The sequence below is a fragment of the Ailuropoda melanoleuca genome, chromosome 20 (genome assembly GCF_002007445.2).
Source record: "Ailuropoda melanoleuca isolate Jingjing chromosome 20, ASM200744v2, whole genome shotgun sequence".
Lineage (NCBI taxonomy): Eukaryota > Metazoa > Chordata > Mammalia > Carnivora > Ursidae > Ailuropoda > Ailuropoda melanoleuca.
Genome location: NC_048237.1, coordinates 26,080,963 through 26,104,689, shown reverse-complemented (window position 1 = coordinate 26,104,689; position 23,727 = coordinate 26,080,963). Strand labels below are relative to the sequence as shown.

General features: G+C 42.5%; 1 pseudogene; it reads left to right on the top strand.

Moving 5' to 3' along the window:
* The first annotated feature begins 3,106 nt into the window (after positions 1–3,106).
* On the top strand, positions 3,107–7,729 carry LOC105238825 (annotated as a pseudogene).
* The last annotated feature ends 15,998 nt before the right edge of the window (positions 7,730–23,727 follow it).

Here is a 23,727-nt window from a genome sequence, read left to right as displayed (position 1 = left end):
TGCCTCATAGGAATGATAAAGTGATTTGCAAGATACCATCCTATTTTCTGGAAGTGAGATAGATCCTTTTCTTCTAACTCTAATGTGTGCATTAATCTTTTGCTTATCTCTCCAACTCACTGATAAAAAAGGAGGACTTTCTGTTGAATCAGGATTTTTGATTCATGAATCAAAGGAACGATGGTAATTAAAGAAGTTCCCAGATCACACTGCCTTATAATTTATATGAACATGCCAAAGATGCCTGCATATATATTCAAATATATGTGCCAGCTACTTCCACTGATACTGGCGTTTAGAGAAACCTAAGGCTGACATAATACGTCACAGGTAACTGAGACTTCCTACATCCTGTCTTTAGCCAAAGACCCAGCATTTTGGATACACCCAGAATTTGAGGTATTGAAAAAGACTGAACAGTGGAGGCACCTAACTAAATGCACAGAAAGATCAGTCTAGTTTGGAGATGTATTATCTGCCACAACTGTGCTAAGACAAGCTTCAGGTACAGAACCAGATATCACAGAATTAGTAGTGATGGTTGCATAACCTTGTGGTTGTACTAAAAATCACTGAGTCATACACTTTGAAAGGGTGAGGAACCATGTTGGACGCGACCAGGACTCTCCTTACAGCTTCCTTCCAATGACACCCAAGTCTGTTCCTATTTCCCCAAAGCTATCCTCTGAGATAAAGCCCAAGGCAGAGAGAGGGGTGTCAGGGACCTAGGAGCAGATCTCCTGACCCTACGTCTTTCTTACCTTCCCATATGCCTTTGGTTGGTGAAAGGGCTTTAATTTGCTTCCTCTTCTGTTGAAGATTGCCTCTCCATTTTGTTCTGAGCCTCTCTAACATGGACTTTAACTTGCCCCTTTGCTGAAGTTCAAAATGGTGGAGAGAGTAGAAATCCTTGCTCCCATTAAGGAAGCAATTAAAAATAGCTCTTATACCCCCCAATGGTTATGACTCTTGCTCACCTCTTTCTTCCTTCTCCCACCAGGGAAAAATAAATGTTCACCATGATATGTGAAAGAGTTAATATTTTGGTTGGTTGGTCTTGCCTTTTCCCACCCCCCCCAATATTTTTTTCTAAAATTCCCTAATAATGAACATAATAAATTATAATTCCACTAATGAGAATGACTGAACATAAAATATTAGTTACCTATTAACAACTTACAAACCATCTTTTGAAGTATAGCCACAGTTTGTAACACATATCATAAAGGAAACCATGAAGCTAGAGAAACCACCGTGATTGGAGAAACTTCATGAAGGTATAAACCAGCGGTTTTCCACCCTGGCTAAAGTTCTCTAGCAAGGACAGCATGTTCAACTGTGCATTTCTATATGTTCTGCATAAAGAAAGGGGCATAACCGAGATCATGCATGTAAAAGTGCTTTGTGCAATAGAGATGAAAGGCACATTAAATGTGAGTATTAATTATTAAGTAACCTCTATACTCTGCTTTATCAGACAACCCTGAGAGGACTAAAGTGTAGTGCCTGAGAGCAGCATCTGGCAGTGACTGTCTGAATTCTGGTCCTGGCTCCAGGTTGTGCCAGCTGTGTGCCCTGGAGCACCCACATTTTCCACGCTCTAAAGTAGATGTAACAATAGAATGGATTTGAGGGTTAGATCAAATAATATGTGTAAAGCACTCTGAACAGAACCTGGCCCATGATGAGGGCTATGAAGTCTTAGGCATTATTCATTTGTGTGCAGTCTGTTCATGATGCCTCCATTCCATCCCCTCCCTTTTTTATTACCAAGATCCCAACTGAGGGTCAATAATGATTCATATAATCATCTTCTCAGGAGACAATGCCTATTAGTGGAATTTGACAAAATGTGAAATTCTTTTGTTAAGGGAAGATTGTAGGCAAGGACATTCTGAGCAAAATCAGTAACTGTATTCGTAGGACACATTAAAATCTATTTCAAAGCCACAATAATCAAAATGGCATACTATTACTAAATCAACCACAACTCAGAAATAGAGATTTCAATAGATATTGAACAGAGAATCACAAAAGAGGAAACGAAAATTATTCAAAAATGTTGAAAAATATTTGAAAACTGGTTAGCTATTTGGAAAGCAAAACTATATTCTTAACTATCTCCATGTTGCAGATACTAAGGTGGTAACATAAAATATTTAAAACTTTAATAAACCAGAAGAGATTACAAATATTCATCTGATCTTTCTCAAGGAGGCTTAAATCACTATAAATTACTTTATGCAATGGGCTTATCAGTTTTCTAAAACTCCTCTCCAACTTATGTTTTACATTTAGTTCCCTCCTTTGTTATCTCTGCCTATATGTCATGCCATCTGTTTCCTTCTTTAACTAACTGGGCCCATCTTTATCCTGTGTAAACCTACTTCTAGTACTGTGGATTTACTGGCTGTATTGATTTGTTCTTATGCCATCATTTACAAAATGACTTTTAAGGAAAGATTAAGGTATTAAAAATGAACTACTCTGCACTCTGTTTCTGGACTGTATTTTCAAACTAGTAGTTAATGAGTTTATAATGAGCAAGTTGTCTCTGGTAAATGAGGGTCCTAATGCTTCCTTCTTTAATGCTGATTTCCACGTAGGACCTGTGAAAAGAACGCTCCACTCAATATATATTTTCCTAACTGCCTGGTGGGCAGTGTGGCTGTCAGATGTGAAGAAATAAGTCTCCAGTCTTATCGGTTGGCAGGCTGAAAATGATGAGCAGGTGAAGGTTAATTGCAGCTTCTTGTGAGGTTGGTTTCATGGTTGGCAATAAAATAGGTTTTGCAAATATGCAAACTTTAATATCTAGGTATAGTGATGGGCTTGCTCAGACCTGATAGACCTGCAGGAAAAAAATCACACATAGCTATCAGAAAGAAATCAACCTTAGAAACTTGCGAGGGTCAGCCAAAACTCCATGCCACTATTAAATTCAATATCTTCAAGATTTCAACCAAGATCAGGTATTGAAACGCAGGGCAGTTACCACCTGCAATACACATACTGCATGTAAGCTGCTTGTCTATCATCCAAGTTGAAGGGACTCTTCCTCAATCGATGTTAAGAGAATCTGAAATCTGTTCTCTATGCCTTGGGAATGGATAGAGAAGATCCCACTGGATCAGATGAAGCCCCAAAGGCCAGTGCTGGAGCATTTGGGATGCCAGATCAGGAGCTCCAAGGAGACAAGAGAGAACAGGCTACAGGTGCAGGCTCATGGACAAGGGGCATCAGATGCATTCCCCACGTGCTTTCTTTTCTTCAGAGGTCTCACGTGTCAAGCTTCATCCTTAAGCCTTTTGTCAGGTCTTTGGCAGTAACTACAGGAAACACAATCACTGGGACACCTTCCTAGTAGGAACTATCAAAGGTGCTCTTAAGGACAACAAAGGACCATCCATTATTCCACAAAATGGGTCTGACCCAATATGATATTTTTCGTGGTCTGAAGCTTCCTGGGGTGGGGTTAATAATAACAAAATAATACCTTATTTTCTTCTTTCTCCGATGCAAAGGTTTTTTGCTCTGTGTGTGTGTGTTTTCAAACCTTAACATCTCTGCAATGAAGACACATCTCACCTGCATCAAAAGAAACTCACCAGCGGCTGGTACGGCAGGTGCTTCTCAGCCTCCACTGCCATGAAATCATCTGAACAGCCTTAGAAATAGTGAGACCAAGCTACTCAGTTAATTGGCTTGGGATTCGGCCTGAGAACATGGGGTTTTTTTAAGTTGCCCAGATGATTGTAATGTGCAGCTGGGCTTGAGGAGGCAGAGAAAGAGAATGTGTGGATGGCATATATTCACAGTTTGCACTGCCAGTGCATTTGAGAAATTAATAAGATGTGGGTGGGGGTGGATCAGTTCATAGGCCTGTTACTTCTGGGAAGTTATTTGTGTTGGTAGGTGGTAAATTTATTTATTTTTATTATTTTTAAATTTCAATTCCAGTACAGCTAACATAGTGTTATATTAGTTTCAGGTATACAAGCAGCTGGTGAACTTAAATTCACATCACAGTGATCAGTTAAAAGGTCTTTTAAAAGATTACACTAGAATGCAACATAGAAAAATATTTGGTTTATGTTCAAAATTAATAACCATATGCTGTATGCGTGATTGAAAGCAGTAAAAATTGCCAAAATTTTGAGAACAGATTATAAGATTTTCAATTGTTGGGACCAAATGATGTATCAAAAACTATTATTCAGTTGTCCAAATCTGTCAAAAGCTTCCAGCTGCTTCCCAGAAAAGCTCTTTACTTATAGTTACTTATAATTCATTTAGCAGCAACAAGACAATGTAGCCAAACGGGAAATGCAAACAAACTAACAAAACCCCACATAACCCACAATATTCTTTGAGATGTGTTTAAATGATTCTGCGGCATCACAAAGATGCTAACAAGGTCCAGATCATTGGCAGGGTTACCAATACATTACATAAAACAGCCAATGGCCCGGCGTACTCCATAGGCATTTTCGACCCCGGGTGTGATTCATTCCGAAAAAAGGAAACAGAATGTATTTGTAAAGAAAGATGTACAAGGTTGTAAATCGGGTTTTTTAGAGTTGTGTGCATGTAATGTTGTATTTGGTTTTGGTTTTTTCCACGAGAGCTAATGTGAAGTTAGAGGCTCATTTTACAATCTTTGACAAATTTTCTTAGAACTGAGAAATATTCTAATAATATTGGTAATGATATATTGAACCTCATTGTTGTCCATGCAATGTACAAAAGGCTTACTTAATCTTCATCTTACTTATGCATTTTTATTATTAGCATCTTAGAAATGAGAAAATTGAAGCACAAAGAGCTTGAGTAACTTGCCTAAGTTTGCACAGCAGGCAAGTGTTAGAGTGAAGATTTGAATCCAGACTAAATCCAGAGCCCACACTCTTCATTAACCACGTGGCTATAGGACACCGTGATCGCTCTACACGGGGCGTGCCACGTACAACACACTCCCTCGCTCAAAAGTGCTAAATACTGTTAAACACTAGAGATACCAGTGAACAAAATAGACAAGGTCTCCACCTTCTTAGACCTGATACTCTAATCTGGAAATGCAAATAATAAGTAAATAAATGAAACTCGAGATAATTTTAAACACTAATACCAGTAATTGAACGGGCTCATGAGACCAAGTTTTGGAGTGTCGGCGATTGCCTGCGAAGGCGGCGTTTGCGCAGCAGAGCCATGTCTGACCTAAAGGCACAGACAGAAGGTATTAGAATGGTAGCTCAGAAAGCTGGGAACCAGAGCAGCTCTGGCCATCAAGGAGCAGGAACTGATGAGCAGTTGGCCTTCTCTGGGCCCCAGAAAGCCTGCTCAAATGGTCCCGCTCCCGCTCTTTCCCATTTTGATTCCAGAAGGACAGTGTGATTTTGTTTGGGTCCTGTGTCTGACTCTTAGCTGATAGATGGCAGGACATCATGACTTAGAACCCAAACCACTGCATCCAATCCCAGTGCTGTTTCCAGAAAAGTGGGGATGGGCGCTGACAGTAAATGAGAAAGGAAAGTGACAGTTGTAATGATGCAGTGATTTGAGGGAATGAAGGCTGTTAAAGTCTGTGCCTTCCATTACTGGGATGTGTTCTTTTTTACAAAAGTGAATATTTTGGAAAATATTTTGGAAATAGCAGGAAGCCAGGAGGCTCAATTTCAATCTCTGCAGAGAATACACAGTGAAGGGGGAAATTCTCTTCAGTATTGACGTTATGTCTCAGAAATACTAGATGCTCACAACTGATGTAGCTCGAAAAACACCAGAGCTTCCCCAACTCAGTTGAAACCGGGGCCAGAGCAAATTTTACCTAACACATCTTTCCCAAGAAATGAACACAAATATCACTGCCTCTAAGGTATTCAAAACTGAACTGGGAATTTTTTTCTCATGGTATAAAGATCTACATAGCTGATGAAAGATTTTTTAAAGACCTGAGGAGCAAATACATACCTCTCTGGACACTACAGAGTTCAGACAGCAGAAAACCGCACAAGTGTGTGTGTCCCATTGAAGGTAAGGGTGTCTTTTCTTTTTTTTTTTTTTAAGATTTTATTTGTTTATTTATTCGAGAGAAAGAGTGGAAGAGAGAATGAACAGGGAGAGCGACAGAGAGTGATGGAGAAGCAGACTCCCCACTGAGCAAGGAGCCTGATGGGGGGCTTGATCCCAGGACCCTGAGATCATGACCTGAGCCAAAGGCAGATGCTTAATGACTGAGCCACCCAGGCACCCCCGGAGGTGAGGATCTCTAATGCTGAAAGCAGCACAGCCAAAGAAGAACCAAGTTGTATCGAGGACAGAGACCCTCAGATTCTTCTTGAACCGAAGGAGCAAATTTGCTTTGGACCAATCTTTGTTCAAAAGCAGTTAATGGACAAAGAGAAACTGGAGCAACTTGGAAGAGACCAAGCCAGAGTAAGTGCCAATAGCACAGAAGGGGACACTGGATGTGACAGTGATGAGCGAAGAGATGTGCCCTCTGTTAACCAACTGGTGTATGACAGTATCTATCCCTACAGCCTCAGGGGTCAGGAGAGTTCATCTGACATCCAGCAGCACCTCAGACACCCAGGATATCAACAATCAACACAGAGAACTGCGTTATTAAACTATGAAAATTCACCACCTTTGCCTCCCGTTTGGGAAACCCACAAGCTAAGTAGGGATGAGGATGACAATTTAGGACCAAAGAGTCCATCTCTAATTGGCCACCATAATAATCTAGATGCAGTGCATAACTATGTAAATACAGAGAATGTAACAGTGCCAGCAAGTGCTCACAGAATAGAATATTCAAGGCATTGGGACTGTACACTGACAGTCTTTAACTTTGATATAGACGCCCAACTTGAGAACACAGGCGGCTCAATTACATACAGGTTGACTTGGAAGGCACACCGACCTGTGTGCAGTGATAGAAATCGAGAGAGCTGCTACTCTGTCAGATTTGCAGAAAGCACTATGGGAGACAGCTGGCTGATTTAGGAAGACCAGACATAATAGTGCTGACCTGCCCATGTGAATCTGAAAAGACGTACATTGTTTGCACCTTTGTGAAGTTTTGAAAAATGAAGATACAAGTACTTCATTGTCATTTCTAAACACTAACTCCTTTTATAGACTGATAAATATATTTCTGACTATTGCGTGTGCTTCTTAACTAAAGGGAATTAATGTAGTGCAGGAACCTGTTAAAGAACATTAATTTCAGTATACACTCCTCAGTACTGTCCAGCAGCATTTCACAGTGCCTATTTAACATGAGAGTTGGGGGCACCTGGGGGCACCTGGGTTAAGCATCCAACTCTTGATATCGGCTCAGGTCATGACCTCACGGTTGTGAGCTCGGGCCCCAAGTCAGGCTACACACTGAGCATGGAGCCTGCCTAGGATTCTCTCGCCCTCTTCCATTGCCCCTCCCTCTGCCCGTGCTCTCTCTCTCTCTCTCTCTAAAAATATAAAATAAAACTGGAACTGAAGTGAGTGACATGCTGGTTGATTTTTATCAATATTCTGGACTTAACACAATCATTCATGTCTAAGTTGCGGTTAGCATTTTAAATATTTTATAAAGCCTCTTGATAATGTGCATTGCTAACAGATAACTCTAAGCTTTGAAAGTCATATTTGTAGATTCACTATTCATAGTAAATGGCCTCCAGCATGTAACATGAGGAATCCTTTATTTCATTAATTGTAGACTTTTTGACTTGAGCCAAAACATATGTAAAGGAAATAGAAGTACACACCTCCTTATATACCGGTCAGTTGCTTTGCCTTCCGCATTACTAGAAAGAGTCCTATGTCCATGAATATGGTTTGCTCTTGGTATGTTGAAAGGCAGGAAGGAGACGAAATTTTCTGTTTACTCATCTCATGATGTCATTTAAAGGGCATGCCCAGATATCTGAATCAGAATTACACTACACTCGAGAATCAGTCTTGGGTCACTTTACCCAAAAACTTTTGGAATCTGAACCATGAAGTCTTGAAAGTTTCTCTCCTGGAGATTATTAATAATAACATCGCTTTCTGGAGGCATTTGTGCTGTCAGGTTGCCATTTACCTTCAGTTTTTTCCTTTGGTGTTTGGGATGTCTTATTTTGTTGCTTAATGTCTTTTCAATTTAAGATGTTTGAGCTTTCAATGTCATAAAAGCTGTATATGAAAGACCCACAGTTAATATCTTCAATGGGGAAAAATTGAGAGATTTTTCTATATGGTCAGGAACAAGACAGGCATGTCCACTCTCACCATTACTATTTAACATAGTACTAGAAGTCTTAGCTTCAGCAACCAGACTACAAAAAGAATAAAAGGGCATCCAAATTGGCAAGGAAGAAGTCAAACTTTCACTATTTGCAGATGACATGATACTCTATATAGAAAACCTGAAAGACTTGTATCAAAAACTATTATTCAGAATTGCTAGAACTAATACATGAATTCAACAAAGTCCTATGATATAAAATCAATGTACAGAAATCTATTGTATTTCCATACACCAATAATGAAGCAACAGAAAAAGAAATCAAGAAATCGATCCCATTTGTAAGTGCACCAAAACCCATAAGATATCTACGAATAAGCCTAACCAAACAGGTAGAAGATGTCTACTCTGAAAACTATACAAAGCTTATGAAAGAAATTGAAGAGGACACAAAGAAATGGAAAAATGTTCCATGCTCATGGGTTGGAAGAGCAAACATTGCTAAAATATCTATACTACTTAGAGCAATCTATATATTTAGTCCAATCCCTATCAAAATACCACCAGCATTTTTCACAGAACTAGTACAAACAATCCTAAAATTTGTATGGAACCACAGAAGACCCTGAATAACCAAAGCAATCCTGAAAAAGAAAAGCAAAGCTGGAGGCATCACAATTCTGAACTTATGTTGTACTACAAAGCTGTAATCATCAGAACAGCATGGTACAGGCACAAAAACAGACACATAGATCAATGGAACAGAATAAGAGCCCAGAAATGGACCTTCACTCTATGGTCAACTAATCTTTGACAAAACAAGAAAGAATATCCAATATCAAAAAACCAGTCTCTTCAACAAATGGTGTTGGGAAAATTGGACAGCCACATACAGAAGAATGAAGCTGGACCATTTCCTTACACCATACACAAAAATAGATTCAAAATGGATAAAAGACCTAAATGTGAGACAGGAAACCATCAAAATCATAGAGGAGAGCACAGGCACTAACCTCTTTGACATCAGCCGTAGCAACTTCCTACTAGATATGTCTCCAGTGGCAAGGGAAAGAAACACAGAAATGAACTAGTGGGACTTCATCAAGATAAAAAGCTTCTGCACAGTGAAAGAAACCATCAACAAAACTAAAAGGCAGCCTTCAGAATGGGAGAAGATATTTACAAATGACATATCTGATAAAGCATTAGTATCCAAAATTTATAAAGAACTTATTAAACTCAACACCCAAAAAACAAATAATCCAGTTAAGAAATGAGCAGAAGACATGAATAGATATTTTTCTGAAGAAGACATAGAGATTGTTGACAGACACATGAAAAGATGCTCAACATCGCTCATCATCAAGGAAATAACAAATCAAAACCACAATGAGATACCACCACACACCTGTCAGAATGGCTAAAATTAATAACACAGGAAGCAACAGATGTTGGCGAGGATGCAGGGAAAGGGGAACCCTCTTACACTGTTGGTGGGAATGCCAGCTGGTGCAGCCACTTTGAGGAAACTATGGATTTTCCTCAAAAAGTGAAAAATAGAGCTACCCTATGACCCAGCAATTGCACTATTGGCAAAGGATACAAAGTGTAGGATACAACAATACAGATTCAAAGGGGTACGTACACCCCAATGTTTATAGCAGCATTCTTGACAAGAGCCAAAATAAGGAAAGAGCCCAAATTTGCACTGACTGATGAATGGATAAAGAAAATGGGGCATATTTATATATGATAGAATATTACTCAGTCATCAAAAAGAATGAAATCTTGCCATTCACAATGACATGGATGGAGCTAGAGTGTATTATGCTAAGCAAAATAAATCAGTCAGAGAAAGACAAATGCTATATGATTTCATTCATATGTGGAATTTAAGAAACAAAACAGATGAACATATGGGAAGGGGGAAAAAAGAGAGGGAAACAAACCATAAGAGACTCTTTTTTAAAGATTTATTTATCGTTTTAGAAGGAGAGCACGTGTGCAAGGGGCAAAGGGAAAGGGAGAGAGAATCTCAAGCAGAATCCCTGCTGAGCAGGGAGCCCGACTCAGGGCTCAAGCCCAGGACCCTGAGATCATGACCTGAGCCGACATTAAGAGCTGGATGCTTAACCAACTGAGTCACCCAGGTGTCCCAAGAGACTCTTAACTATAGAGAACAAACTGAGGGTTGCTGGAGGGGAGGTGGATGGGGGGGTGGCCGAACAGGTGAGGGTGTTAAGGAGGGCACTTGGGATGAGCACTGGGTGTTACATGGAAGTGATGAGTCACTAAATTCTACTCCTGAAACCAACATTACACTGTGCGTTAAATAGCTAGAATTTAGATAAAATGTAAAAAGAATAAAAACAAAATGTTTGAGTTTGTACCTAGTTTTGAAATTGGATTATGCGATCGTTGTTGTTTAGTTTGCATTTTTGTCGATTGTTGTTCTGAAGGCTCATTTAGAACTTACTGCTATTCTATAACAGGGTAGCCCTTGTCCCATATTGATTTATATGCTGTTTACTTTTCAAGTTGATAAAAACATTCACTCAATTTGAAAAAAAAAATTTTTTTTAATCATTCTTCAGGTCTCGCTGATCTGAGAATCTGTCTCAACATGGACTCTTGAGTTACAAAAACCAGGTTCCCCGCCCTCATCAACCACTTCATTAGATATGAGCTTAGACAAGGTAATTAACTCAATAAGCCTTCTTTTGTCATAGACTAGAGATCATAGTACCTACATGGTAGGATGGTTGTAAGGATTAAGTAAAAAAGTACGTGACATGCCCAATATGGCACCTCACCTGGGTTCCCCTTGGTTAAACTTTTCTTGATCCTGGCGATGCAAAACAGTCAGTATATAATTAAATACACATCGCTATTACATTTACAATGTGGATGGGGAAGGGGGAAAAGTTTGCAAAGGGTTTTGGCCTTGAATAACTTTGCAAGATTTTCATTCCTTGAGTATTGTTCACACTGATGTTTCTTAGGGCAAGTAATAATAGTAATTGTTCCTGTGCTCACAACGTACCAAGCACTAAACACTTCCCATTTATTGTTTTTCAAGATTTTATTTATTTATTTATTTGTCAGATAGAGCATGAGCAGGGGGAGAGGCAGGCAGAACAGCAGAGGGAGAAGCAAACTCTCCGCTGAGCAGGGGGCCCCATGCGGGGCTCCATCCCAAGACCCTGGGATCATGACCTGAGCTGAAGGGAGATGCTTAACTGACTGAGCCACCCAAGCGTCCCGGCACTTCCCATTTATTAACTCAATCTATGCAAGAGCCCTCTGAGGTTGCCATTATTGTTGTCCTCCAATCTGAAAATGGAGAAACTAGGGGCGCCTGGGTGGCACAGCGGTTAAGCGTCTGCCTTCGGCTCAGGGCGTGATCCCGGCATTATGGGATCGAGCCCCACGTCAGGCTCCTCCGCTATGAGCCTGCTTCTTCCTCTCCCCCTCCGCCTGCTTGTGTTCCCTCTCTCGCTGGCTGTCTCTATCTCTATCAAATAAATACATAAAATCTTTTTTAAAAAATGAGGAAACTAAAGCAAAAAAAGTTTGTGTAATTTGCCCACGGTCACACAGCTGGTGAGTGATAGAGCTGGGATTGGAAACCCCACCTGGCGGGTCTGGGGCCTTCACTCCTCACCATTCTGCTCGATTTTCCAAGCAGGAAAGAAGCGCTAATCCACACGTCCCTCCAGGGGAGGCTCAGCTTCCTCCCCTGCACGCAAAGTTGTTTCCCTCAGATGACAAATAACAAATTACAACTCCAATTTTAAAATTACATGTGTTTTCTAGGTCCTCAAAAATGGATTTAAAGAGTTTTCAAGTTGTAAGTTTTGTTAGAAAAATACTTTATGTGAATAAATTCTTTGAGGTCTTTTTTTAGCATTATTGCACTAGGAAACCACCATTGCCTACACGCTGTTCCTTGTACACGTGAACAAACCAGCCACAGCTACCTGGGTACACTTGACGTTAGCCAAGCTTCTCAGCTCCCTCTGGTCACGTGAGTGGCACGCACGGCGTGAAGGTGTTGTCGGCTGTAATCAGACACTGGTATGGGATCAGAGGGACATAAGTCTTCTTTTCCTGGAATAGATTAAAATGCTTTCTTTCCACATCGTTGACTGTTTTAGATGCCTCTTATAAGTGGAACCACGTGGTGTTCGCTCCTTAGAGAGTGGCATATTTCATTCAGCATAATATCCCCAAGGTTCATCCATGTTGTCTCATGAGACAAAAGTCAGTTCTTTTTTAAGGATGCAGAATATTCCATTGTATGTGTATATCATATTGTCTTTATCCACTCATCTGTAGATGGACATTTCGGCAGTTTCCATATCTTGGCTATTATGGATAATGCTGCGTTGAACACGGGCGTGCTAAGATACATACAGTCAAGGAGTAGCATGGTGGTTGCCGGAGGCGGCGGGGGCAGAGGGGGGAATAGGAAACTGCTAACCAATGGGCATAAAGTGTCAGTGAAGCGACTTGAACGAGTTCTAGAGATCTGCTATATAACATTGTACTTAACAGTTAACGATATTGTGTTGTACACGTAAAAATTTGCCAAGAGAATAGATCTCATGTTAAATGTTCTCACCACCAAATAAATTTTAATTCTTTTAAAGGACTTGGAGAAATTTTGAGAGTGATCTGTCTCCCTGAACCCTGGCCCTTGGCTTTGGCCCTCTCAGAGGATCACTGAACTAGTGTAAAAAGGATTTCTTCTTTAGGCTCTATTTCCCATCTAGCATCGGGGAGGATTTAGACCAAAGCCAGCCCCAGGCAAAATTCTGAAGTAAACAAGGTATCTCTTTGGTAACCTCTCACTTTTCTTTCCCTTCATCCCTCCTTACCAGGAATACAGTACCCAAAGCACAGAAAGCTTCCAACAGCTGTAACTTACCCCATCCCTGCCTTGGGGGCCATACTCTGCTCAACCTCTCTTCCACTTGCCTCCTTAATCAAATCCCCCAGCCTTCAGTGTCCAGGTTGGTGCTGTATCAGGTGATAATCTCCAATACAGCTTCTTACAATTTCCCACAAAGATATTCATATAAGCTGCTTAAAATATCAAAGTTTCAACAGCATTAGAAATCCTGTCAACCATTCAACAGGACTTAAAAAGCATCTAGCCCCCTGTCAGCACAAAGGGGGCTGGACTGTGGGCCATCACTGTGGCCAAGATACAAAGAGAACTTATTGAAATAAACAGACTCCATCCTCTGGGACAGAGCCACATGAATACCTGGGAAGGACAGAGAAAGAGAGTGAGTCACCCCACTATCAGCACCCAGCTCAGAAATCCAGGTTCTGCACAAAATAATACCCGGGGAGCTATGTCCTGGTGCTGCCAAGGGGGTACCTTCTCTTTCTGTATCCACTCAGGACCGTACCTGTCAGAACACATGCAGCTGGAGGCAGACGGGGTACCCTGCCATGGGGGTGATGCTGGCTCATGGAGCCTGAGGCAGGAGGATCTTCAGAGGCCAGGCACGCTCAGGATGTTGTGCTAATATTCTTGATGACAAAAATTACCTTTCTCAGTGAAGCAGAACTAAAGGGAGGGTGTGTTAGGACTGGAATGTTTTAAGCTGCAGCTATTGCGCTGTGGAGAGCACCGTAGACACCGGCTCTGGGGGAAAACTGCTTCCCCCCCCTTTTTTATTAAAACGCTTTAAGGGGAACTCTGATCATGTGAAAGGAACCCCCAGCCCAGCCCTGCAAGGATGGATGACTGGGAGAATGTGGAGCTAAGTTGTTCAGTGCGGTAATGTGAGTGTTTCATCTCTGCACAGATAGATTTGAGTTTGCTAGTTTATTTCATTTTAAGAGACTTCTTTTTCCTCCTGGCAGCCCAGAGATTGCATTTGGGAGTCTCAAGGGAAAGAGGAGATGGGAAAAGCCACTCTGATCTAAAAGGGTGGTCTCTAAGAACATGGAAGCATAATAGGACCCAAGGAAAGAAACAGCCAGAAAGGAACGCCCTCTGACAGTGTGTCTGATGGTCTTTGGGCACAGTGATATCTGATCATCGATTTCAAGATATTTCCTGTGTTGTGACATAATTCTCTTCTATTACCACCCTCTCTGCCAAGTCTTTAAAGATGCTAAGTAACTCATATAAACCAGTCCCAGTTTTAAGTGAGAAGTGTCTCAGTGCTTGAGACCAAGTGATTTGGGGATTAGAGAGTAAACCAAAATGCCCGGGATTGATTGAGAATAAGCCAGCACCCAAGCAACACATTTTTTCTAACACGTACCATGCTCTCGGTAAGAAGAACTCTATCAATAAAAATTTCTCAATTTTATTACATATTTGTCCTTATTTTTAAGATTTCCTCTGTTTCCTGTATTAACTCTTTCTCTTCTGTGGGTCAGTTCTGTCTGTTGAATCCATGCCTATATGCTTTTGGTCTGCCTTAAATGTTTGGCTATATTTGTGTTGAGGGTATATTGAACTCTATTGGTAGCTAAGATTTTCTTTTTCAACCCAGTGAGACTTTCTCCAGCAATAGGACTGGTCAGGGCAGAGGAGGGTGTGGATTGAACAGATGCATATCCCTCAGTTTCAGTCTCCCCCACTCTCCTGTGGCTGTAAGTTACCCAGGACATTAAACCATTTATCTTCCCTAAGTCTCTACTCTCAGAGCATCGCATTTGAGGAAACTCACTCAAAGAGTTGTATTCTCAGCTTTATCCTAAGGCTCACCATGAAAGTAGAGGTAATGACTTGTCTGGTAACTTAATTTCCCAGTGGGTCACCATACTGGGGGTGCCCAAGACTAACTTTATGTGCAGTGATGTGCTAGAAGAAGTCACGGGGTATAGTTACTCTCACACATACAGTTTACTGCAACAAAACAATACAAAGCAAAATCAGAAAAAAAGAAACTGCATGGGACAAAGTCCTGCTGAACCTAGAACCAGCTTCCAGAAACCTCTCTGAGTACAGTCACAGGATGTACTTAATTTTTCCAACAACCACATGTGGAAAAACATGCAAAGTGTTGTCTACCAGGGAAGCTCATTAGAGCTTCCATAGTATCCAAGGCTTTTATTGGAGGTTCCTCATGTAGGGACCTACCATGTGTCAAAATCCCAGACTCCCAGAAGAACAGGTGTTCAGCATAAACATATCATTTGCACAGTCTAGGCCTGGTACAGCAAACCATCCTTATCAGTTAGGGAATAGTGAGAAAACCTGAATTCTAAGTTTGCAGGTGCTGCACAAGGGCCAAACTTGCAAGCAAGTCTTTCTAAGGACAGCAGTCTCAGAGCCACTATGTTATCTCTTTCCTGGGAGGTCACTGCTCCCAGCCCCTGCCATCTCTGATGGTGGAGCTGTTCTGGATTCTGTTGGGTAAGCTCAAGTCTTAAAGACCCTAAGAGAATTCAGGGTCTCTGGTTCTATTCATTTGTGCCATCAGTACATAGGAAGTTCTCAAAAACATGTATTGAAGAAAAGAGCTATGTAAAAAAATGGGTAATGTAAAAACTGAAAGAAAATATTCCAAAATGTGAACAAAGGATGATGCTATTACATGAGATTTTATTTGATATACTTTTACATGCCATTCTAATTTTCTAGGATAAACACATACTAGTTTTACAATTAGAAAGCAAGTAGAAATAATGTTAGTTTTCAACAAATCCAAGTGACAGTCTAGGAGATTAGATGCAGAATTTGCAGTGTTGGACCAAGAGCTTCTGGTAACTTTAACCCCGGGAATATTTTTGGCCACAGAGATTCTGGGGGAGGCCTACAGCCTCTTTGTCTCTTGGGACCCAAACTTAGTGTTATTCCCTTCCATTCAGTCTTCATAGCTTAAAGTCATGAAACACAAAGATTAACACGTACAACAGATTAACTAAAAATTTTTAAAAATTAGAAAACCCACTGATATTTCTCAGCTTCCAGTGGTAAACCCCACAAACTGGGAATGCTGCAACCATCTTTTAACTATCTCCACTGATGGACAGAAATAATTTGTAAAAAAATTTAATTACTTTCCTTAGGTTAATATAAAAATTAGCTTCCGGGAAGAGAGATCCTAAAATATTCTAGGTAGCAGCAGAAAACTATCCTAATTGTCTCTAAATTTGCTGTGAGCAATGATATAGGTCACATTGTTGCCATTTATTATAACTTATGATAACAAACAATGATTCACAAGTACCAGTACCCAGCCAGTCCAAGTAATGCTAATGCTTTCTTCCTAGGCTTCTGGTCAAATTACTTCCGTCACTATTTCAATCCCTTTAGTTCAAGAGAACTGTACATCTGTAGCCAAACTACATTTTCTATATCAGGAAGAAAAAAGATGCCATTAAAACTTATCTATCAGATCCAGCCCTTAACATTCTCGACAGAAATGAGGGCATATATGCAGGAAAAACATGTACTGATATCTTTACGACAGGCTTGTTCATAATAATCAAAATTTGGACACAATCCAAATGTCCACCAACAGTAAAACAGATAAATGCAACTGTGCTACATTCATGTAATAGAATACTATACAGCAATGAAAACATGAGATTTGGCAAGAACACAAATGAAACTTGCAGGCATAGTACTGAGTAAAGCAAGTCAGACAGAATATAGATGTTCTGTATAATTGCATTTATTCAAGGTTAAAAAAGGCAAGAGTAATTTGTCATATTGGAAATCGGCGTGGTGATTACCCTTAGGGAGGGAGAATGGAAGTAACCCAAGAGAGGCTTCTAGGCTGTTCATAATGTTCTGCAGATCAATCTAGGTGAGGTTGCGTGAGTTATTCATTTATGAAATTCATTGTGATACGCACCTCAGATTTATTCACCAGCATATGTTTTACTGCTATAAAAATATTACCCAAGAAATGGAGTTTTGCAAAAGAGCTTACACATCAAAACAGAGACATGGTTTTGAAGATTCTTTTAGTAAGTGCTTTATAATTCTGAGAACCTGGTTAATAGTATATCCATAATGCCTCTTTCTTCAGTTCTTAGAAGCCTCTGAGTCAGAGGACATCCCATTAACTCCAACACAATGTCACTGGTTCTTGCTACGAAATCTCCAACCCCTGCATAACAAGTCCTGTATCTCTGGGAGTCTCCAGAAGGTGTCTCCACCTGCTCCCAATTGTGCTGGCAACCCCTCTGCCCTGGAGCGAGCAGCTCTTCCAGACCCTCCTCCAAGCTGTGCAAGGGTGAGGCGCAGGAGAATGACTCACCTGTTTGCGTTGGAAGGGGAAACAGAGCTCCTGGAATCTGAGTACTTTCTTGCAAAACTTAGTGTGAAAACTCAGTCCGTTTTTACTGACAGCCCTCGATGTCCCCGCGAAGCACATGGTTCTAAGTGGCTAGACTAGAAAACACAATCGTGAAGTGGCCACAATGCGAGGTCAGACCTGCCGCTCCCCTCCGAGAGCGAAGCCTTCCTCCAGGCTCAAGCTCATTGGCAGATTCTTTCTGGCCTCAGGCTGATTTGTCAGCCAGGAAGCCCCTCAGACCTCACCAGCCACCCACAGCTAGACATGCTCAAATACACCTAAACCCCACGATGGGCATGACTTGACTTCCTCCCAGATGACTTCAACCTCCCCTGGGCACATTGGCTTCACTCAGGCCTGTTTCACCAGTTCAGACATGCCCAGATGGGCTCGGAAATCTGTGAGTGAGCAGTGGAGACCCCGCTACTCTGCTATTCTAAGCCTGTAAACTCATGGTTGGCTGGGAAGCCCACTGGCACACCCAACTTTGAGTGTGTTCTAAACCTAGCATAAGAGTGTTAAGATCCCGGGGGCACCTGGGTGGCTCAGTCAGTTAAATGTCTGCGTTCAGCTCAGGTCATGATCTCAGGGTTCAGGGAGTGAGTCTCCCTGCTCAGTGGGGAGTCTGCTTGTCCCTCTCCCTCTCTCCCTCTCTGTCAAATAAATAAATAAACAAATAAATAAATAAAATCTAAAAAAAAATGTTAAGATCCCGTGTTTTTTTTTAATTTTAAGACTTCTCCAATATTCTGTCTCAGAATAAATTATTTCTTCAGGGGGCGCCTGGGTGGCACAGCGGTTAAGCGTCTGCCTTCAGCTCAAGGCGTGATCCCAGCATTATGGGATCGAGCCCCACGTCAGGCTCTTCCGCTATGAGCCTGCTTCTTCCTCTCCCACTCCCCCTGCTTGTGTTCCCTCTCTCGCTGGCTGTCTCTCTGTCAAATAAATAAATAAAATCTTTAAAAAAAATTATTTCTTTAGATTTCAATATTTTACATATAAGATTCTGAAAGGGAGAAAGTGCCATCTATGCTCTGGCTGGAGTGATAAAAATAATCAATTTCGATTTATCTTCTTCGGATTATGGGTATCTTTTTCAGGGTGTTTTGGTGTGTAAATATCTGGAACAAAGAAAGAGAAATAAAGCAGTAATTAAAATTGCAATCACCACCTTGCCTAAACACTGGATAACCTGAGATGTCAAGTTCAAATGACAAATTCCTCCACCTGCTGGTTCATGCCTGTCTCTGCAGTTCTCACACTAAAGCTTATCCTCAAAAACATAAAAGATGACTCATAATGAAAATTATGAGTGAAGTGAAGCTTCGTGTTTTCATCTTAAACTGGAAGTGTATTATGATTCCATGACTAAGATAGTATCATTCAAGAGGGTGGAGGAGGACATAGAACTTCCAGGAAGTAAGAGAAACAGGAGAATCAGCTGTTGTCATTTGACTTCAAGACAAAGACAAGTTGCTCTTTCCTTCCTGTGAACTTAGATAGCACTTAAGATCTGGGCTATTTTTTTCCTTTAGTATGTTCTGCCTTGTATGTTCTTTCCTTCCTTCCTTCCTTCCTTCCTTCCTTCCTTCCTTCCTTCCTTCCTTTCTTTCTTTCTTTCTTTCTTTCTTTCTTTCTTTCTTTCTTCTTTCTCTCTCTCTCTTTCTTTCTCTCTCTATCTTTCTCTTTCTCTTTCTTTCTTTCTTTCTTTCTCTCTCTCTCTCTTTTAAGGAGAGAGTGAGGAGAGCGGAAGAGGGAGAGGGACAGAGAGAATCTTAAGCATCCTCCTTGCCCAGCGTGGAGCCCCACCCAGGGCTCAATCTCACCACCCTAAGATCATGACCCGAGCAGACAACAAGAGTCAGATGCTTAACCAACTGAGCCACCCAGGCAGCCCCTACCTTGTATTTTCATTTGACTGTGGTACCTTAACATAGTTTAAAAGTTTTTGGTAAGGCAGAGACCCGTGGCCATTATTTTTTTTACACCATTAGCAGTGAACACCATACCTTGTATACAGTGGGTACTCATTCGATGATTACTTTGTTAACTTTTCAAGTTGGCCAATACTTCCAAGTCCTTCTTTCATCTGGGACATGACCACAGGGGAATCCTGTAGTCTTGGTTGTAAAACCGGGCCAGGTCATCAAATGAGTAATAAGTATAATATAGACTTAAATATAAAAGGGTGAGGGGAAAATAAAGAGAGGGGGGTAGTCCCCAGAAAACAGAAGACCAGGGAAACAATGTATCTGGCTATTCTACAGTCAGTTCCGTTCACTGATGCATCTTAAGTGCCCAGCCCAACGCTAGATACATAGTAGGCACTGCACAAATATTTTTCAAATAAATCAATAAATTAGAAATATTGAAAATGAAAAACAGAGATAGATTTTGCTATGCAAAACTATGCTTTATGAACTACAATCCATCTAAGACAACAAGACATGCAAAAAAAAGAGCCCTGCATTTGTGTTTGAGAATAGCTTTTAATACATCATCCCAACTCCCAGGCTCCATCCTTGAAAATATTAAGTGAAAAGGAAGCTATTTTTCTCTGTGTTATATGTTTTAAGCCCTCAGTATCTCAACACCTTATTGATTAGAGCTTTAAAGGCTGGTAATTAAGCAGCTCAGAAATGTTGAAGTAAGTATCTGGCATTTGAGAACCTGTGTTGGTGATTCCTCAGATTTACTCCCTAAAGAAACAAAATTCTAAAAACCAATAATACTTGTATAGGAGAACCACAGCTTTTCAGGGAACCACAGTTTGTTTTTTATGGTTAATGCTTTATATGCTTAATGCTTACAATTAATCACACGCAAAGGGGAAGTCAAAATGTGCTCACTTAGGAGTCTGCATGACCAAGGGCCTGAGACAAGGTTACTGGGATGTTGCCTCTAGGGCATGTTGCATCACGATTATCTGCTGAAACCCTGTGCTTAGCACATTTCTCACTTCCCTTCATTTGTCAAGATTTGTTCATATGTCTTTGCAAACTTTTCTCAGAATTCATCTTGTCATTCGTTCCCATAACAAGCCAAAGCTTTTTCTGAAACATGCATTGTTGCGTTCGCAGAATACCACAGGCTAAAGCAAACACAAGCAGCGTACGAACTCAGCTGTGCAAAAAATGCAGCTTTATTTTTCATGTATCAGCTTAATTTCTAATTTGAGCCCTTGTTCCTCCAGAAGGGGGAAAATGTGATCTCAGTCAATTGGTCCATTCATTTGGAGACCAAGCCACCATGGAAGGGGTGGGGGATGGAAGCCTCAGGCCTTGACATCTCTCCCCTTGGGGATTCTCTGAGTCAGCTTCACACCCAGCCTTCAGCCAATGGCTCCTTGGGGCTGGGAGTCTTTGTGAACAATCTAAGCGCTGACTGCTGGAAGCCTCCAAGCAGCCACATCCTCCTTGTGGGGTCCCACCACCTCCCTGGATCTTCCAAGGGAGCAGAGCAACTTCAGGCTGCTTTCACAGACTCAGGCTACCTGGGCTTCCTGCTGCCTCCCAGAAAAGCAGGCTCCAGGCTCCTCGCTGCAAGGCCAGTGACATCGTTATTCCCCCCACACCTGTTATGTCATCTTCTCACTCCTGCCCCCGTCTCCTCAGCCCCTTGGCCCTTACTTTTCATGCATCTCCCAAATGTTAACCTAGGCCAACAGTCCCAAACCAGGAAGGCTCCCGTCTTTCCTCAGAGATTCTAAGCACAAGTGCTAGACCGGCTCCTCAAGGGAGAACATTAAAATATTGAGTAATATTTCAAAACATAATCCCAAACCCAAAATTTACATCTTAAGAGCGCTTATAACATATCCTAGTATCTCTCCAGGCATTCCTTCTTTGAGCTTAGCCATCTTGTGGAGTGAATAGGACAGAGAGCTTCAGCCTGATTTCGCAGCAGTCGAACCTGAGGCACTAAGTGATTCTCCATTCTCAACATACTCCACACCAGGCATATCAAGACCGTCAGTGATGCGATGGACGGGGAAAGACAGGTTGTTAAATATTTCTGGCTTTTCGGGAACTCCCACTGGACCACACCTAACGAGCCAAACTACTGTATTAATGAGCAAATCAAATATGACAGGACCTGAAAGTGCCAGAAACACTCACTTGCTTCAAGATAAGCCAAATATATTCAGGTAACATGTGAATGGCCACAGTCACAGCCAGTTACAGAGATGGCAATTCGGTCAGCCGTGCTGTCTCCAGATTCTAAGGGCATTCAGTAGTATAATAAATCTGGGCTCTCAGTCACCTTACTTAAAACAATAGAGCCTAGGTAGTCACCTTGGTTGACAGACTCATACATTAAATATACTGAGTGGAATGTACTTAAATACGCTCACTGAACATAGACCTCAGCTCACCTTTCACACTGCTGATCTCCAGAGCGCAGGTGACCTGATGTGGGGCCACTCTGGACTTCTGACATTTCCCTGGATTTCAAAACTGATTGGAAGTAGGTCAAAAGGCCAGGGGACAGTACGAAACAAACCAAACGGATAGGGTAAATAGGTCAGCTGAGGCACAGTCAGAACTCAGGCTTACAAAACAGACCCCAAGCCCTGTTTCAGAAGAGGGACAACAACACGCAGAGATCTGAAAACCCCGTGAGCCCCTTCCTTACGTGATCTTGAGCAAGCTACTTGCCTTCTCTAAGCCTCGGTCTCCCCATCGAATGGGAAGAAAACTACAACTTGCCCACAGAGCTGGTGAGAGGATTACATGAGGGAACGCACATGGAGCGCCTAGCCAGAGCCTTCCGGAAGTGCTCACTGTGGGTCTGATGAACCCAAAGATGGTAGCCAACGCGATCAGCTCTTCCTTGAAACACAGTGACTGTTAACCTATGTTTCTCTACGTTAACCTGTGTTTATCTTTCTGTGGTGGCCACCAGAACGGGGCTCAGAGACCTCCGACTGTAGGGAGCACAGTGACCAAGGGCCCCAGACGCCCTTGCTGAGGAGTGCGGAGGCCACACCTCCAGGGCGTGCTCCCACGGTTGACTCAGAGACCATGGGGACACTTCTGAATGTTGACTTTGGCTCCAGAACAGCCCGGTGGCCTTGCTGGTTCCTCCTAGAACTGCAGGGCAGCCTGGGACGGTCCGATGCTCTCCCAGGCTAACTTGGCTGCTTCTCTGTTTTCTCTCCCTCAGGTGTTTGCCCTGATAAAAATCTTTGCACGTTTAATCATGTCTTAGCATCTGCTTCTCTGAACACCCGGACTGACACACTTTCCCAAGGTTCTTTTCCGACAACGGGCGACTTAGACTTGTCCTGGGAGGTCTTGACAGTTTGTTGAGCTCTTCCTAAGCGACGTGTCATCACAGAGCCCACCGGGGAGCGGTCCTTGAGAACCAGGATAACACAAGTCGTTGCTGGCAGGGCTGGCAATTCCGGCCATGGGCTGTTTCTAACAGAGTCTGATAGATTGATACTACCCTTTATTGAAGAAGAAAAAGCCTCCGACACCCTAAGATACCACGTGTTTGCCTTTGGGGCGCGCGCACACACACGCACACACGCACGCGCGCGCGCGAGCACACACACACACACACCCCACCGATGCGGAGGGAGCCCGGACTGCAGATGAAGGCTGGCTGCTTTGTTTTATGTAAACAAGGCAACCGGCTCCGTGACTTCTCCCCTCATTTGCCCGCGCCCACCCTTCTCTTTTCTCCCTACTCCGCCCCACCTTCCTTCAAAAGGGTAATTCAAACGGGAGGCCCGACATAAAACCTCCCGGCACCTAATCAATTGGAAGTCGGTGAACAGGTCCTCCAAAGCTCTCTTCCAGGTCTCCTGTAAACTGGAGACCCAACTCAGGGCTTAGGAACCCGTCTCTACAGCTGAGCAGTCGGGCGCTTTGGGGCGCGGCCGGGGGACCGGGGTGAGCAGTCGAGACACGCGAGTCCCCGAGTCCTGGGAAGTAACTGAGAGCAGGGCGGCGCCCGGATCCCCTGTGCGCTCTGGGATCCAGGGGCACAGCGACGAGGGCCGGCACCGCCGAAGGACGAGCGCGCGGCTCCGACAGGTGCTCACGGGGGACCCTCCCGGCAGGAGGCGCGACAACACGGCCGCCAGACAAAAGCCGTGCTCCGGGGTCCGAGCCCCTCCGGCCGCAGGCGCCCCCTCGCCCCCCGCCCCCGCCTCTGCGGCCGCGGAGCCCCGGGCGAGCCAGGCCCTGCCTCCTCCCCCAACGCGGG